Source organism: Lepisosteus platostomus, chromosome 19 (genome assembly GCF_059453375.1).
Source record: "Lepisosteus platostomus isolate fLepPlt1 chromosome 19, fLepPlt1.hap1, whole genome shotgun sequence".
Classification (NCBI taxonomy): domain Eukaryota; kingdom Metazoa; phylum Chordata; class Actinopteri; order Semionotiformes; family Lepisosteidae; genus Lepisosteus; species Lepisosteus platostomus.
In genome coordinates this window covers 17,870,048-17,885,946 of record NC_142629.1, presented here as the reverse complement: position 1 = coordinate 17,885,946, position 15,899 = coordinate 17,870,048, and positions in this window count along the sequence as shown.

Genomic DNA, 15,899 nt, shown 5'->3' with positions numbered 1-15,899 from the left:
CCATGAACACAGTGTGTCTCCTGTACTTGCTGTGCTCCGCAATGTTCTGACCAGCTGTGGTCAATGAAGGCAGTTTTTTTTCATAAACTGGAGCACAGCAGACAAGCTTCTCCAGATTGTGGCTGAAAATGGATGATATGGTAACCGCTAGATACAGCAATTATTCTTAAACTATTGAGCATCATCCACATAAAACAATACTTTTTTTTCTGGAGCATTTATTCAATTAAAATATCCAATGTTTCATTTCTGAGCATTGGTTAATTCATTGGCCTATTCATCTTTATTTTTTTAAATAAAATTAGTAGTCTAAAACAGGCTGTATTACACAGTAATACTGTTTAAACACTAGGAATTAAGTATGGTAGTCTAAGTAAAAACAACATATTTGATATTTGCTATGAGTTTGTTGTCATTATTATTAAACACAGTCAATAACTATTTCAAACACATCAGGTGATAGGCTTCTGCATTCACCGTGACGGTGTCCTAATTTATGTGTGTTTCTTAATAATATCACATAACTATTGCTATATATATTCTGTATTTCATCGTGCGTGCACAACTTGAGCCCATGTCTGCATTAGGTGGTATACTTCCATGCATACGAGCGTGATAATACGTCCTGGGTTTGACAGGGCACCCTCTGTGGTGTTCATATCCTCCCTGTGTCTGCGGTAATCTGGCTTCCTGCACCCCTCCTAAAAGCACACTGGGAGGTGGGGTGACTGTACTAAATTCCCATTCCTTAAGGAGCAGGAGTTGGGCTCCCTCCTCATTCATCCCCCCTGTGTGGAATAGCGCTGCTTCAGTCCTAACCCCAAAGTCAAACTGGGATAAAACTCAAGTGAAGAAGATGTATGGAACGTTTTTCTGGTCTATAGATTCTCAGCCTTGTTTTCATAGGTCCTTTGCACACCATCCACCAAACTGGAAACTACAGTATATACAGTACATGCCTGTGTCATGTTTCATTTGTTGCTTCTAAACCACTGTGTATGTAATGGCACAGGACATTGGTTTTCAATTAAGATCTATATGTCAAAAAAACATTTTAATTTGCAATAAATGTCATAGTTATTAAATATTGAGAGACTAAATTGGGATCCTGTTGGTGTAACAGCAGTATATCGCAATTATCCAGGTTTTCAAAGACACCAGAGAGGCGGAATTGTGAACTTTGCTTAATTGTTTATGATTGCAGCACAAATTGTTCTTCATTTCAAAGATTAAACTTCTTCCCAGGTCATGAATGAAGGACTATATAAAGTATATTTATCTTTAGAACTATAAAATTGTGAGTTTGAGAACAATTTCACATTGGGTGGCATTGTTATTACTGCTACCAAGACAAGAAAGTGCCTGCTTGTGATGCTGAACAAATAAGAAATTGTCACATACTGTACAGTGTAGGCACATGATCTGGAAATTCCTTTTTCAAATCAAACCAAATTGTTCTGTTTGTTCATTCTTCGTGCTTAAAGATAAATTGAGCACACCTCTCCTCAGAATAAAATACCCATAAAGAAATTAAATATTCTTTAATGTGCTGTGTGTACTACCTTCTGGAGAGGGTACTGAATTAAGAATATGTGAGTCCCTTTGATGTTTCTATAATCCCTCAAGTAAGCACTTGTAGAAGATCCTAAACATGCCATCCTCAGACTCTGAAAAAAAAAAGCAAATCATGGTTTGTAACATTAGAACGTCCCACATGTCCAAGACGCTTCAAAGGCAAAGTATCTCATTTTGTCAAGAGCTGCTTAACCTTCACATTTGCAGATTCCCTCTTCACAGTGATGCGTTTAATCAGTTTCTTAATCATTGTTCGCCTAACTGAAATAATGTCAGAAATGACTTCTCTTCAGCTCCTTTTACTGCCCGGGTGTCTGTAAAAGCTTAGCTTTAGAACATCCCATAGATCTTGGAGCTGGTCTTTGGTCTCAGTCTTAAATGAAAGAAGGTCTATTTTTTATTCTATTTGTTTTTTTTATTCATTTTACCTCCTGCATATATTATTTAAGTCAACCTTCAGAAGGTAGAAGATGGCTATGAACTAAACCCAACTGCAAGATAACAGCAAAAGACAATCCATCAAAATGTTAAAAGAATTTTGAAAGCCAATCTTTTATTAACCCAATGTCTTGAAGTTTAGGCTATGTTTCATCCAGTAATTAGATTTCTATACTATACACATCTACTACGTTGAATAGACTTCATAGGGATGGTGAAGATCTGGGCCTGCTGAAGACAATTCCACAAAAATGTGTCCACTAAGGCTTTGAAATAGATTACACCAACAAGCCAGGGCTGACATTGTGGTTAGCATTTGGAGTTGTAATTTCATATCTTAATAATAGACCCTGGAGGTGAGGGAAATAAGGTGAATGTTGAATGGATTTTCTTTGTAGATGACTGGGTCTCTGAAAATGAAAGCCTTCCCTGTCAGTAATCCCTGCTTCCTTACAGGCTAGCCTGAGTGATGGATTTATTAAGTGACTCTGAGGCCAAAGAGCCTGGAAAGAAGCTAACAGGTTGATCTGAGACTGTCAGTGAAACATTCTTTGGGCCATTTTCCTGTTTGCTACCTGTCAGAGTGCAGGAGTCTGGGGGAAAAATACCTCAGAGGGGATTATGAGCATTTGGGAGCCAAGCAGAGATATGATTGCAACGTTGAGCCGGAGGCCTATATGTCACTGATTGTTACTACTTTTGTCCTTCAGACTCTGTTTTACCATTATCTTTTGGAAATGATGAATGAAAAGGTAGACTTAAATGGCTTTTACAATGTCTGAATTATAGCTTGAAGAAATGAAGAAAAAAAAACAGAAATGTTAGAGATCTAGCATAAATTAAAATATCATGCACATTTTTTGCATCTGTATATAACATCTTAAGTGCACAGTGATTCAATATTCAGAGCAGGAAGCATATTTCATACATTTTTAGGAAATGGCATTAAAACATTTACTGCAAAAAATTCTTCCTGTTCCGCTGTTGATCTAAACAGAATACACATTAAAGAATACCATTTCTTACTGGCTTCAGAAAAGTAAATATTAAAATGTGTACTTAATAACATTGGTACGATCATAGAAGTTTATCAAAACATCTCTTTCAGCAAGCAAAATGTATTAATTTATTTTATGCTTAGTTCTTACCTCAAAACATGAAACTGAAAAGAAAATATTTTTTAAATGCTGATATAACTTCACCTGGACATGATTTGTAGAAGAAAATAAACATAAAATACGGACCTGAGCATTATTTTAAAAAACACATTTAGTCTCCAAAATTAAAAAGAACCACTGTCCAGCCTTCCTTTTCCCACCATTTAATTTAAAGCTTTTTCCAGTTCTCGCTTAATGTTTTAGGAAAAGTTAAAAGAACTATACTATGAGACGTGGTCCTTGCAGAAAACCAACACTCAAATCAAGCAACTATGGAGTTTTGGTTTCCAAAAGGGCATTGTCTGGTTTCAGTCAGGATATAAAAATGAAATGAGTAAAAAAAGCAAGAGCCTTTAATTTTGAAGCAGACTGCTCCTTAGCAAAGCACCAGTGCTGTAGGAAGAATTATAATAGCAACAGCATTTCACTATTTAAGGATGCATGTCCAAAAATATTTAATTACAAATGTCTCCAAATAAAAATCAGATACAAGGGTGTTGTACTAAATTCTAATTGGAAAAAAATATAAATAGAATCTCAGAATAATAACTTGTCAAAACTTCTTGTGGAGGAGAAATAAGATTAACAAGTAACAAGACTTAACAAGTCTAATTGTAGTTTCTAATAACTATTACACCTAATATTTAATAAATATTGATCCTTGACCATCACTGAACACCAGCAGGAAAGCATACCGAAAGAAGGGGGAGTAGAAAGATTTTGCTTTGCTGTTTTCATTTATGAAGAGAGATATGATATGGATCGGAAATTAGCAGAAGGCTGAATGCTGATGAGGAAACAAATTACACAGAACATACAGTACAATCATTTTTTTCCCCTTACAGCTCCTGTCTCTTCTGTTAATTTGCACAGCTACCAGTGTTCTGTATCTGTTGTTTATAACATGTGGCACGGGGGTGAAGTGTTTAGCATCGATGTCTCGCAGTGCCGGGGCCCTGAAGTCAATTCCAGGGGTGCTGTCTGTGTGGAGTTTGTATGTTCCGCTTGTGTTCTTGAGGGTTTCCTCCTGGTGCTCTGGCTTCCTCCCACAGTCCAAACACCTGCTGGTAGGCAAACTGGCTTTTGAGAAAATTGGCCCTGGTGTGAGTGAGTGTCCCATCCAGGGTGTACCCTGCCTTTTGCCCATTGCTTGCTGGGATAGGCTCTGGCTCCCCTGCGACCCTGGATAAAGCAGTTAGGAACGGGATGGATGAATGTTATTTATGGTGTACTTACTCATAGCCAACCTGTGCGCTGCTGTTACAATGTACCCTTCTGAAAGGGTAGTCATGGAACACAAAGTCATGTTTCATTTCCATGCTCTATGGTCGAGACATCGCCAATTTGAGTTTTGGCCATATCATCAGCATCTGTTACTTGAATCACTTGAACGGAACTGTGCTACTGTCAATGAACAAAATAGTGCTGCTGCATAGAGTCTAAGTCCTTGAACTAAAGTGGTGCTAGGAAGTATCATATTCAGAGCCATATTTAATGAGGTATACTTGTTACAAAGCAAAATGGAATATAAGAAGAAAAAGTATAAAATTGATACTCTGGGTACTGTAGGTTTTCCTTCTTCCACATGGAGAGATGTAGTTTTAAATGATATTTTTGTGAAAATTCTACAGGATATATAAGTATTAATGGACAACTAATTAAAACATTTTTTCAGAATGTTTTTTCATTTATATGTAAAGGTAATGGAAACTACATTTATGTATCTACTCTACTGCATATTTGCATTTATTGCTGAATTCTTATTGTACATCGATTGCAACTTTAAAACATAGAAACATAGAAATATTTCTATGCATTCCTCTTAAAGTAGGTGTCCATTGTCTAGTATTGATATTATTATTTGATTTGATCTGAGGCTTTTTAGAAGCTGAATTAATATCTGAATGAAACAGAAAAATATATTCATTACTCATCACCGATAAAGGGGCCATGTCTGTTTTTATGGTTTTTGACAATTAGTTTATTGTATCCCCTTCAACTTGAGTTTCCAAGATTCTCCTTTCATTTCTTGAGCTCTGAGTTTAGATCTAAGTTATTTCCTGTGTTGACTCAGTTGACTCAATGCTCAATTCATCTTTCTGAGACGAGTGATTTATGTGAATCAAATTAATGAATCATCCAGGGGAAAGTCCATCGACTAATTTGATTCACTGAAATGATTGGTACAGATTGAACAAACCCTTTGTGAATGGTCAGCTCCTATACTTTAGATTTCTTTCAGGCTGTTTTATCACATGGCTTTATACTCACTTCTGATTTTTAACACTTACAAATGAGGGAATAACCATTTGTCCAGATACATACTGTCAGAGAATATTTACATAAGGTGTATTGCATTTTAAAATCAATTTTACATTACAAAGAAAAAACAATTCTGAATGGTCGACATCCATTTTAAATTGTTTAACTGAATATAGTCTGTAAGATTACTAAAATCATGCAGCTGGTCCAGCTTTAAGCAAATATTACTGTAATACAAAGGGGCCAAATGGTGCCCTGTCATTTTTAACCTTTCTTATGTTCTGACACAATGTCTCTGGCACCTCTAATTGTACAGAAAACACTGTGTTTCTGTAAGAGAATATGCATCCTATGTTACTACTTTTGTTTCTTGTTTAGATCCCTTTTAATGGGACCTGTAATGTCGTTGTGAAAGTGCTACAGTAGATCTTAGACCCGCTGAGCTATAACTGTGAACCAAAAGAACTGTGAAAATCCTGCAGTGTTTGTGGTGGTCAGGACTTTGCTATAGGTGGCACTAGAAGTACAGATCTTTCCAAATGGGAAACGTTACTGAAAAGCTGAAAAAACTGCAGGGCAAAGGGCATCAAACTGAGGAAACACAGTATGGGCGCTTTGGAAAAAGGTGTTGATATTTGCCTTCCAAAATTCCCCGTCAGTGTGTCAGAACCCTGTTTACTGTTTTGAGGCCTTAATCAAGTGAGACAGGAAGCATGTATAAAGGCGTATTCCCTGGGCCTGTGTACCATGTTGCTATATTCAGAATGTGCTCATTAAACAGTCTGTAAGGGAAGCTGACTCAGTGTCTTACCATACTGGTTGAGAAACAAATTCCCTCCCTTTTGTTACCGTGTCAGGAAAGTAATATCTATTGCAACGAATTGAACGCATTTCAAGAGAGCATGTAAACCATTCAGAGCCATAGCACTGATCCAAAATTAAGTTTCCTGCATTTTTATTGAAATTGCACTGCATACATTTTTTAAATAATGTATTACAAGATGACAAGTAAGCACTCCTTTACAAAGGTTTTTGGCTACTACCCTAGGAAACCATGTACTAAATACTATGAAATGGCAGGTCTGTCCCTAGGAGGCAGGAGAAAAACTGAGAACCAGAGAAAAGCCATTCAGACGTGGGTAGAACACAATAACTCCACCCAAAGAGGACCCCAAACTTAAATCAAACTCGACATCCAAAGACTATGAGGCAGCTGCAACAATCACCTGAGCAAATTCATGACATATTAGGTTCCACTTACTACTGTACATCTATTATTACATCATATGGACTCTACCTACAACCCATTAGACAATTAAAAACATCTTAGTCTAGTGGAGTAAGGAAGAGATTATTATTGTTCTCCTCCATTGAGTTCTTCTCTCGCCCATTCACAAGCAACACTTACAGCTAGACAGGCTTTCACTTCCTTTACAGGGTAGGTAAGGCATTGCATACAACTGTACTTCTGTTCAGTCATGGTGGGAGAAATACTCGAGACAACTAAAATCATTCACTTACGAAAGTGAATATACTGCCAGTTTTAATGATACATTGCCACAGTTATGATAGATTCTGCAGTTTCTCCAGGAAGCATATTTATGGGCAGTAAAGTTGCTGAAACATTGTAATTAAACGGAAAGGGAAAGCTTTAATCGGCACAGACACCATTGATTCAACCAACAGTGGATGAAACAGAAGCAACCTTAAATAAACAGCTTTCAAAAACACAGACACTAAACTAAATATCAATATTTAATGTACTGATGCTTCCACACTCCGACTCCTCAGGAAAATATTATTGTTCCACTTGATAGTTTATATTGGCCAGATCAGGTCAAAATATTTTTTCAGTCATGATACTACACATTACAGAAAACCTCAAAATAGGTATTAGTAAGAAAAAAAGCCACGCCACATAAATAAAACAGGATTTTTCTTTTGAATAAAACACCGAGCATGAAGATTAAGTAGCTCAAAATTTTATTTTGCAAAGCTTGGTAAAATGGTAAAAAATTCTTAATGGCATATGCATATTTCAGCTTTAATTTGTGTACTGTATTATATGTTGCAATGGAATATTGTGTGAGTCATTGCATTGCAAATTATAGTAAATCACTGATTAATTTATATTGCTGATGAATTTCTGACCCATTCTATAGTGCAATTATAAGAAAATACATCATTACTGATCACAGTACAGTAACTCATTATCATTTTTACTGTTGCTATTTGTACATTGTTGAAAGTTACAACAGCATAATTTTATATCATTTCTTTTTTTTGTTGAATCTAATTTTTAGTAATCACTGTCTTGCTTATGCAATGCTTTATTGCATTCAAATTTCAGTTTGTTTACAGGTGACATTATGCAGTACAACTGAGAAGTAATTAATTTATGAAAATGGATAAAGAAATTAATAACATATAGCTGTTAGATACTCAATAACATAAGGTAATATAATCTGAAATCTAAAAAAACAGTATTTGTGCCACAGAACAACTTTTAGTTTGTTTGCATGAGCAATGTTGGAATTACTGTGTTTTTTTGCAGCCAAGTTTCATGGACACCATATGGAATCCGTTCAGGGATTATTCAGATCTCTTCTGAAACTCCTTTTAGTCTGAATGGTCTACATCAGATATGTGGGTTTACCCCAGCAGCAGTTAACCACCCAAAATATAAACACATAGGTTTAATTATCTCAGGACCCAATAAGTCATTAGTTCTTCCCAGTCACGAGCATTCTTTCCTGTTGAAACCAAGAAATAAGTGGCTAGAACAGAGGTTTTGAAGTTGCAGCTAGGTGATGGTTGTATCTAACGTAAAATATTTTAAAAAAATCTTCTTAAAGACCTATGGGAATTATCTGAGAACAAAGTCCCTTAAAAACCTACAGTACCATGGTACTATTTCTGACACTGTCATAAAACGTTGCTCCACTGGAATAAGAAAACACAGGAAAACAACACCCTAGGTGTACTCTACATAAGGCCCATAAAAATCAAGAAGGTGTTGTATGTCAGACTTTCAGCCCTTGATGTGTTGTCTGTTGTCAGCAGGTGAAACTTCATCCTGTCCTGTATTATTTTCATTTTCCTTTCTTGTGCACTCCTTTCATTGCTATCTGGGTTAAATAATATGCTATATAGGAAGTGATTTATTTGTTTGTAGGGTTGTACTGGATAATCACCAAACCTTTTACGGGCACGCTCTCAGTCTGATCCTGATAACGCTGTACAGTAGGTTGCATTGCTTAAGCATTTAATGAAAGGCAGTATTCAAAAAAATTGAGCTACAATGAAATGACAGCTGCAGCACACTCGTGACTGGAAAACAAGGGTTGCTACATCTCCCTTTAGATAAAACGTTCCACCTTGTGAAAAGACAAAAATACAGGAGGGCTTTTTTAATCAGACATTTTCCTAATCCTGAACCTGCTCTTTTGAGATATTTTTAGACGTCATAAGTCAACATTTCTTCTTCTGGATTCTGAAGGATGTGGTCAGATGTTGTTTGAGAGCGACCTTGCTCTTATTTTCTTAAAAGCGAAACTTCAAACTGCTGCATGTGTTCCTCCGCCAATAACAACTTTGTATGTACCTGCCCCTGCCCACAGGAGCTTTTCAAGCCTATAAAAATCCATGCCCCAGTCTGACTTGCAGCACAACTCTGGGACTCTTCCCAAAAAAACAAGAAGTATCAGGTTTCTTCATGCAGTTTTCTACACTGGCCTTAAAGATTTTTTTTTTTAGGTAAGTGGTTCAAAGTTGGCCTTTGAATGTCAACACACCTGAAATGGCTTAGTCTTTAAACAGCTTACAGCCAGCCCTGGCTTGGATAAAAAAAAAAAATTCCCCAGTGTAAACACTCCCAGCATAGTCTATGTTCTGTAAATCCAGCTTGTGTCTTTCATGCCACACAGTCAGATTTTTTTATTCTTTTGCTTGGTCCTTATAAATCATCCCATACACAGCAATGTTACAACAATTAATGGAGTGCCCCATGTTTCCTCATTGCTTACTTTACTGTGGTGTGTCTATCGGTAAAAGGCAGCCTACCACAGCACATCAGGGCTCAGTATCATACAGGCATCTGTTTTGAAGTGCCCTGGCCACCGTGGTCTTGGTTAGATCAGTCACAGAAACTCCCTGTGATGCGCTTTGAATGAAATCCTTAATTACTGAGAGAGGACATTTAATTATTTCACTTTTGTTATGTTTAATTGAGAACTTAACCACAAGAACCCTATGTGAGGAGATTTCCCCTGCGGGTTTCCGAACACAACATCAGTCCTTTCTCTCTTTATCAGTAATGCCGACATACTGTAACACTGGGGAATTCACCATGCTGGCAGCAGCTATAGGATGTGCTAAAATGGAGCATCTTCCTAAGAAAATAAAAAATATACAACTTATTTGGCAAAAATATAAAGGTAAAAATATTGCAGTTTTTTCTTGTTGAACTTGTTTCCAACTTTTTGTTCGCTTATTGGATTTTTATTTTGGTGTCTTTTTTTTTATACACAAAGAAATCATCTCACAGAAAGAGATATCATCGTGACCCCGGCACCTCACTATTATCACACATGAGAAGGTTTAGTTTCATCTTAATTCATTAGACATTCCACAGTGTGGGCAGAACTGGGGCATAGAGGGTAACGCTTTCTAATGGCTCATGGATTCTGCATTTGATTCTGGACAGGGGTGTCTCCTGTGTAGCGTTTGCATGTCGTTTCCATGTTTGTGTGGGTTTTTTTCCAGGTTCTCCATGTCCAGTACGTCCTGTGATGGACTGGTGTCTCATCCGAGGAGCTGTCCTCCAAAGTGCCCTGTGCCTCATACTGTAGATAGGCTCCAGATTGGCGTGACCTTTCCCAGAAAAGAAAAAAAAACAACTTTCCGCAAAAGATTTGACTGTGAAGGTTTTACAGTGCACTTAGATTCTCAGAGCGGTGAAGGCCTGCCCTAACCTGCATCTGCTCATCTCAGCGCCATGCATCTGCTAGCAGAGAAGAACGTTTTTGACAGTCCTAGGGCTAGGAAACGAAGTGATCCGTGTTAGAATAAGGACTGTCAGCAATGGAGCACTCTTCCCTTGGGACAACACACTGTGCTGACACATGAGCAAATTCCCCCATGAATCCTGAACTTCTAATGTGCACAGCACAATCAGGGCTAGTCCAATTTAGTGTTTAATATACAGAATCACGCATATATATTACACATCTTTATGTTTGCAATTATTTGTAGTTTTAAACTGACTCTGGTGCCCTAGTTCTTATTTTTAAAATCTTGTTCCAAATTTCAATATATGATTTAAAAGAAGACGAAAAAGTCTTCTCTCCTGTGCTGCCAGTTTGTATTGGAGTTTTTTTATTTTTCTCTGCTGTTTGGCACTGGTCTTACAGATGTATTACTAATACATCTAGAGGACTTTTGCCCCAGTAGCCTTGTTTTGCCATCGTAAACCATTAATTCATGTATTTATTGTAACACTCTTGGGATTGACTAGAACATGAGGAAAGCTGTTTACATCAGAAACAAAGCTACAGTGAAAAATTAGTTAAGCATGGTATCTGTTGTTAATTGAATGAAACGATTGATAACGTTTCATATTAATCTATAGTTTAAGTACTTACAGTACTCATGTTTTCTTTAGTTGAAGAAATTGCAGATTGTTTATCAACTCGGCTCATTGCTGCAATGCAACCTAACAACACAAGAAAGGTGAGGGCTGTGACCTTCCTCTCCTCCCAGACCTGTGCTATCCAGCCTGCCTGCACATTTCACACACACATACGGTATATCATACAGCAGCAAGAGTGTAAATACTAACTGCTGGAAATGATTTACACAAGAACAGGAAGGGTTACATGTACTGTGGTACCTGATACAATGGTTTAGTAAAGTTATTTATCATTTCTTGAACATGTCTATTGGATCTGAATTTAACAGGATCTTAGAGTGTCCCCCAAAAATGTAAGGACAATTACAAACAAGAGGGAGCCATTCGGCCCACCTGGAGGATTTGGTTCTTAAGTAGCTAGGTGATCTTAAGTGGTCTAGGAAGATTTTATTACTGGCAAAAACAGGGTTTGGTGGCTTGTTCCATACTCCCACAACCCTTTCTGCGTAACCATGCCTCCTGTGTCAGTTATAAAATTCCCTCCATCTTAGTTTTTATTTGTGGGTTTACCTGGTCAGTGCCTTTACTTGAACATGCCCATACACTGTCTACTGTATGCGGCCCCTCACAGATGTTTCAAGACTAAAACGGTTCAATTCTTTTAGCCTGTCAGTGTGGGACATTTCATGGAGCCGGGAAACGTATCTTTTGGTTGCTCTTCATTGGCCTGATTGCAGAGTAGCAGTGTATTATTTTGTATCTTGGTGACAAAAACTGTACACAGAATTCTCAATACCTCAGAATGACCTATGAATAACTTCTCTTGTTTCCTTTCCATACAATTGGTAGAATACCATCTGGCCCTGGAGATTTGTTTATCTTAAGAGCCTCTAATACTGTACCTGTAACACTTCTGCTTCTTCTTTGCCTACTCCAATATTTAATATAGGACTTCATATTTGCTCAGCGTGAGGCATGTTGCCTTTTCCTTCCTTGGTAAACACTCGAGAGAAACATTCATTTGTTCGTAAAACACAACTGCTATTTCTCTGTAACCATCTCAAGATTCCCCCTTTCATCTTTGAGACACTTTGGTTCATCCTTTACTCTTCTTTTGTGCTCCTGCTGTAATGCTGCAAAATCCTTTTATTTAGTTTAGCCTCCACTGCAGTGGACCTTTCTATCTCTTTCTTGGCCTCTCTAGTATCCTCTTATCCTGCGTTTGCGGGATTTGCATTTTGAATGCTTTATAAAGTGTTTTTTTTTCTCCCTGTTTACTTTGTAATTGATTTATTTAAACATGTGGGCCACTTCTTTCCTGGCTTTTATTTACTTGGTCATTGTATGATTTTGTCCTTCATTCCTCCATAGTCTGCTTTCTGAAAATTGTAAAACTATTGTTTTGGACAGTTTCAAACTATGTTATTATGATTTATATATTATGATCACACTTTCCTATGTTTTATATACCCCTGTTTTTCATGATTGCTAGAAAAGATAATGCATAGCTGGATTCATTAGCCTGGAGTAAAACTCATTGGAATTCATCATATGGTTGTGCCATATAGAGTCTGAGACCCTTGAGTTCTTAAGGTATGATTTTTTGTTTGCAGCACAAATGTGCATATTCCCACAATAAAAAAATGATTAAGAATTGTTTCAGTTCATTTTGTCTTTTATTTCTTCCTTTATACTGCTAAGTATTTGCCTGAATTGTGAACCACTCACAGCCCCATGCATTCATTTTGCCACGGGTTTGTTCTGCATGTACAGTAAGTGGGGCAGGATTGTAAAAACATACGAATCAATCAGCACAAATTTGTCACAGCCTGTGTGCTTTCAAAATCTGAAAGCATTGCTTTCTTGATGGACATACTTGTTAATTCACAGTGTGTACATTGGTTCCTGTTCTCAAAATATATCCAAAAAGCTACACTTGCTTTGAAATAGAAAAAGTTGGCAGACAAATATCTAACAAGTAAGTTTAGATTAAACAGGTTCATTTTTAACGAGCATTTTCATTTAAAACCATTTCTCCTGCGTGGTTTCAAAATACAAGAGTGTCAAAGCTGAGCAGGCTCTTTAAGAACGTTCTGTGATGTGCGTGTTGCAGCCATATACTAACATGCCACGAGAGAATAAAGAAATAACTAAATGTTTGGTACAGCCATAGAGATTAGCCCAAAATCTGTTCATGTTGTGTTCAATAAATAATGTGTTAGCAAGACGTGGAAAATTACCTAATGCCCCTGCTAGACTATGCCTGAGGGCTCAAGAATTTTGATAACATTCCAGTCTAGTGGGAAGACAAATAGCTGCACACCATCATTGCCAGAATGTGAAGAGAGAAAGCTGCCAGTTTGCGCAGGGGCACTGTTACTTCCAGGCACCCAGGGCGAAGAGGTTTTGTAACCACTTCATTGCAGAATAATAATCCTAGAATAGAACCCTGCAGCCCTAGCTAAATTGGCATACAGAGTGTGGACAGGAGCGAAAGCCACACTTGAAATTTCGGGATCAGCTTGCTATAAATAAATGAACTTCCTCACACTTTTAAATTGTTTAAGCGGGTCCCTGGACCATAACGTCAACTCATTTCACCTCTGTAAATATATTTCTAGTTTTGCTTTAATAGAAAGCAACAGTTTCTTTATTTGCCACTTTATAACTTCACACACACCTGCCTTGATAAGATAGTTTTATATATTTCAACACTATTTCATTGGGGCCAGTTTTTTTAGAATTTACCCTTGATGCAAAGCTGACTTTTTTTTACATAGTTCCCTGTTGACTGATGTGTCATTAAATAGCTCATGGCAATGATGTCTACAGGAGCTGTCAGATGAGCTGCGTTTAACAGTAATCTTTTGTGTGGAGTTGGAGTGGAAAAAGTAAAAAGTGCAGACAGTGGTGACTGTGAGTTATTGGTTTTACTTTTTCAAGAGCTGATTTATGTCTTTTGATGTTGCAGCATTTAATCGAAATACCCAAAACACAGCAAACACCTTGCAAGAAATATCTGAAGTCTGCAAACTCCATTTAAATTCCTTTTATGAAATGTGGTAAGAACTACTCCTGTTACTACAAATCTGTTTTCTCCTATAATGCTAATAAGACTGTGGGCATGACATCAATCTATTCATTATTCAATTTTAAATCTTCCAGCAGATTACTGAGAGTGGAAATGTTTTGGTTTATTTTCAGATCTCCGCGCAAGGCGATTCTGGGAAATCTTTTATCTTCCATTCTGCTCTAAAAATGACCCAGTCAGCTCTAGGCACAGAAGTGTTTGGTCAGCTCACTCCGGTTGGATAGGAGGACAAAGCATCACAGTGGCTTGGCTACAGAACCACCTTTCAATTTCCTTTTTGGGGCCCAGAAGAAAAAGCTGTTCGCTGTAGATGTGCAGAGCACCTCTAAATCTATCCTCTAACCATCTGCCTTATGTACCGAAAACATCAAACTTTAATTTACAAGGCACCATTCATGAAAAAGTTCTCTCTCGGCATACCAAAATGAACCAGCACACAGCAGCACTGTGCAGAAAGCAAGAGTCAAAAGGTTAGGTTGAACAAGAAAACTACGTTCATTAAATGGGCTGAAATGCACCCCACCACAAGTAATTAGCATTTGTTAAACATGTCTTCCATCTGTGGAAAATCCTGGTAAAAAACAAAGCAGGGGGGAAACTAATGTAAAACCCCGAAGGCTGGATTATATTTCCATTAAAATATTATGAACATTTTTTCAGGCATAGCAGAAATGCAGTAAGGTCCCTTTGTGTAGTGATTACATCACTTTATCTGTAAAACCAACAGTACATTTTTGTATTTAACTACATTGAAACACCACCAAAAGAAAAAAAGTCATTTGGTCCTAAATGATTTGTAGTTCTTTTCTTCAACTGGCTATCCTAAAATTTAATTATCATACATTACCAGTCTGGTTGTTTTGATATATATACCCTTTGTGCTATAACGTAGAGGCTTTTGAAACCAACATACAGTATATATATACCATATATGATTTTGTAGACACTAAGTCTTATCGTTCAGGAAAATAAAGTATACTCAAAACTTATTTCTGCATGTCTGGACTATAATGTTCCATATACATTTGGAGGGCACAGTGTATATTGTACAAGGGTTATACGAGGGACAAAGGAAATCTGGTTTCAGAAAGCGCACTGGGTACACAGAGTGGGACAACCAGTTCCTATAGATGAGGCTTCTAAAAGCAGCATTCTGGTCCTCCCAAAGCCATGTTTTTTACTAACTAATTACAACTAATTGTCATTACTTAATTACTTAATTAGTTAAGCAAGCTTACTTACATTTGTAATCATTCACAGAGCTGAGTATTTTACTGGAAGAATTCAGATGAAGTATCTTGCTCAAGGCTACGACAGCAGCGTTTCACCGGGAATTTGAACCCACAACCTTATAGCTTTAGATCCCGAAGCCTGACAGCGTCTCCGCACTGCTGTCCACATGGTTGGGTCACCAGAATGGATTTAATGGTAATTGCTTACATCTGTGGGCACAGCCAGTAGACCTGCTGAGTGTGTAACAAGTAAAACCAAGCACAAAAGATGCTCTAAAACTAAGTCTTATTCTAGTGGGACACTGCTGCAAGCAATTATAATAAAGGAAAAGGAGAGTAACTTTTTAGTCAGACAAAAGTCTTTTAATATATAGTCATATAGTCTCCTTGCTTACGTTTTTTTTTAGGTGTCATAGTGAGTCCTGCTGGAGCACTGGGGAACCCTCTAGAATCACCATGGCAACCAGCAGAACCTCCAACAGACCTATCAATCAGTTGGTTGCTGTGACGACGTG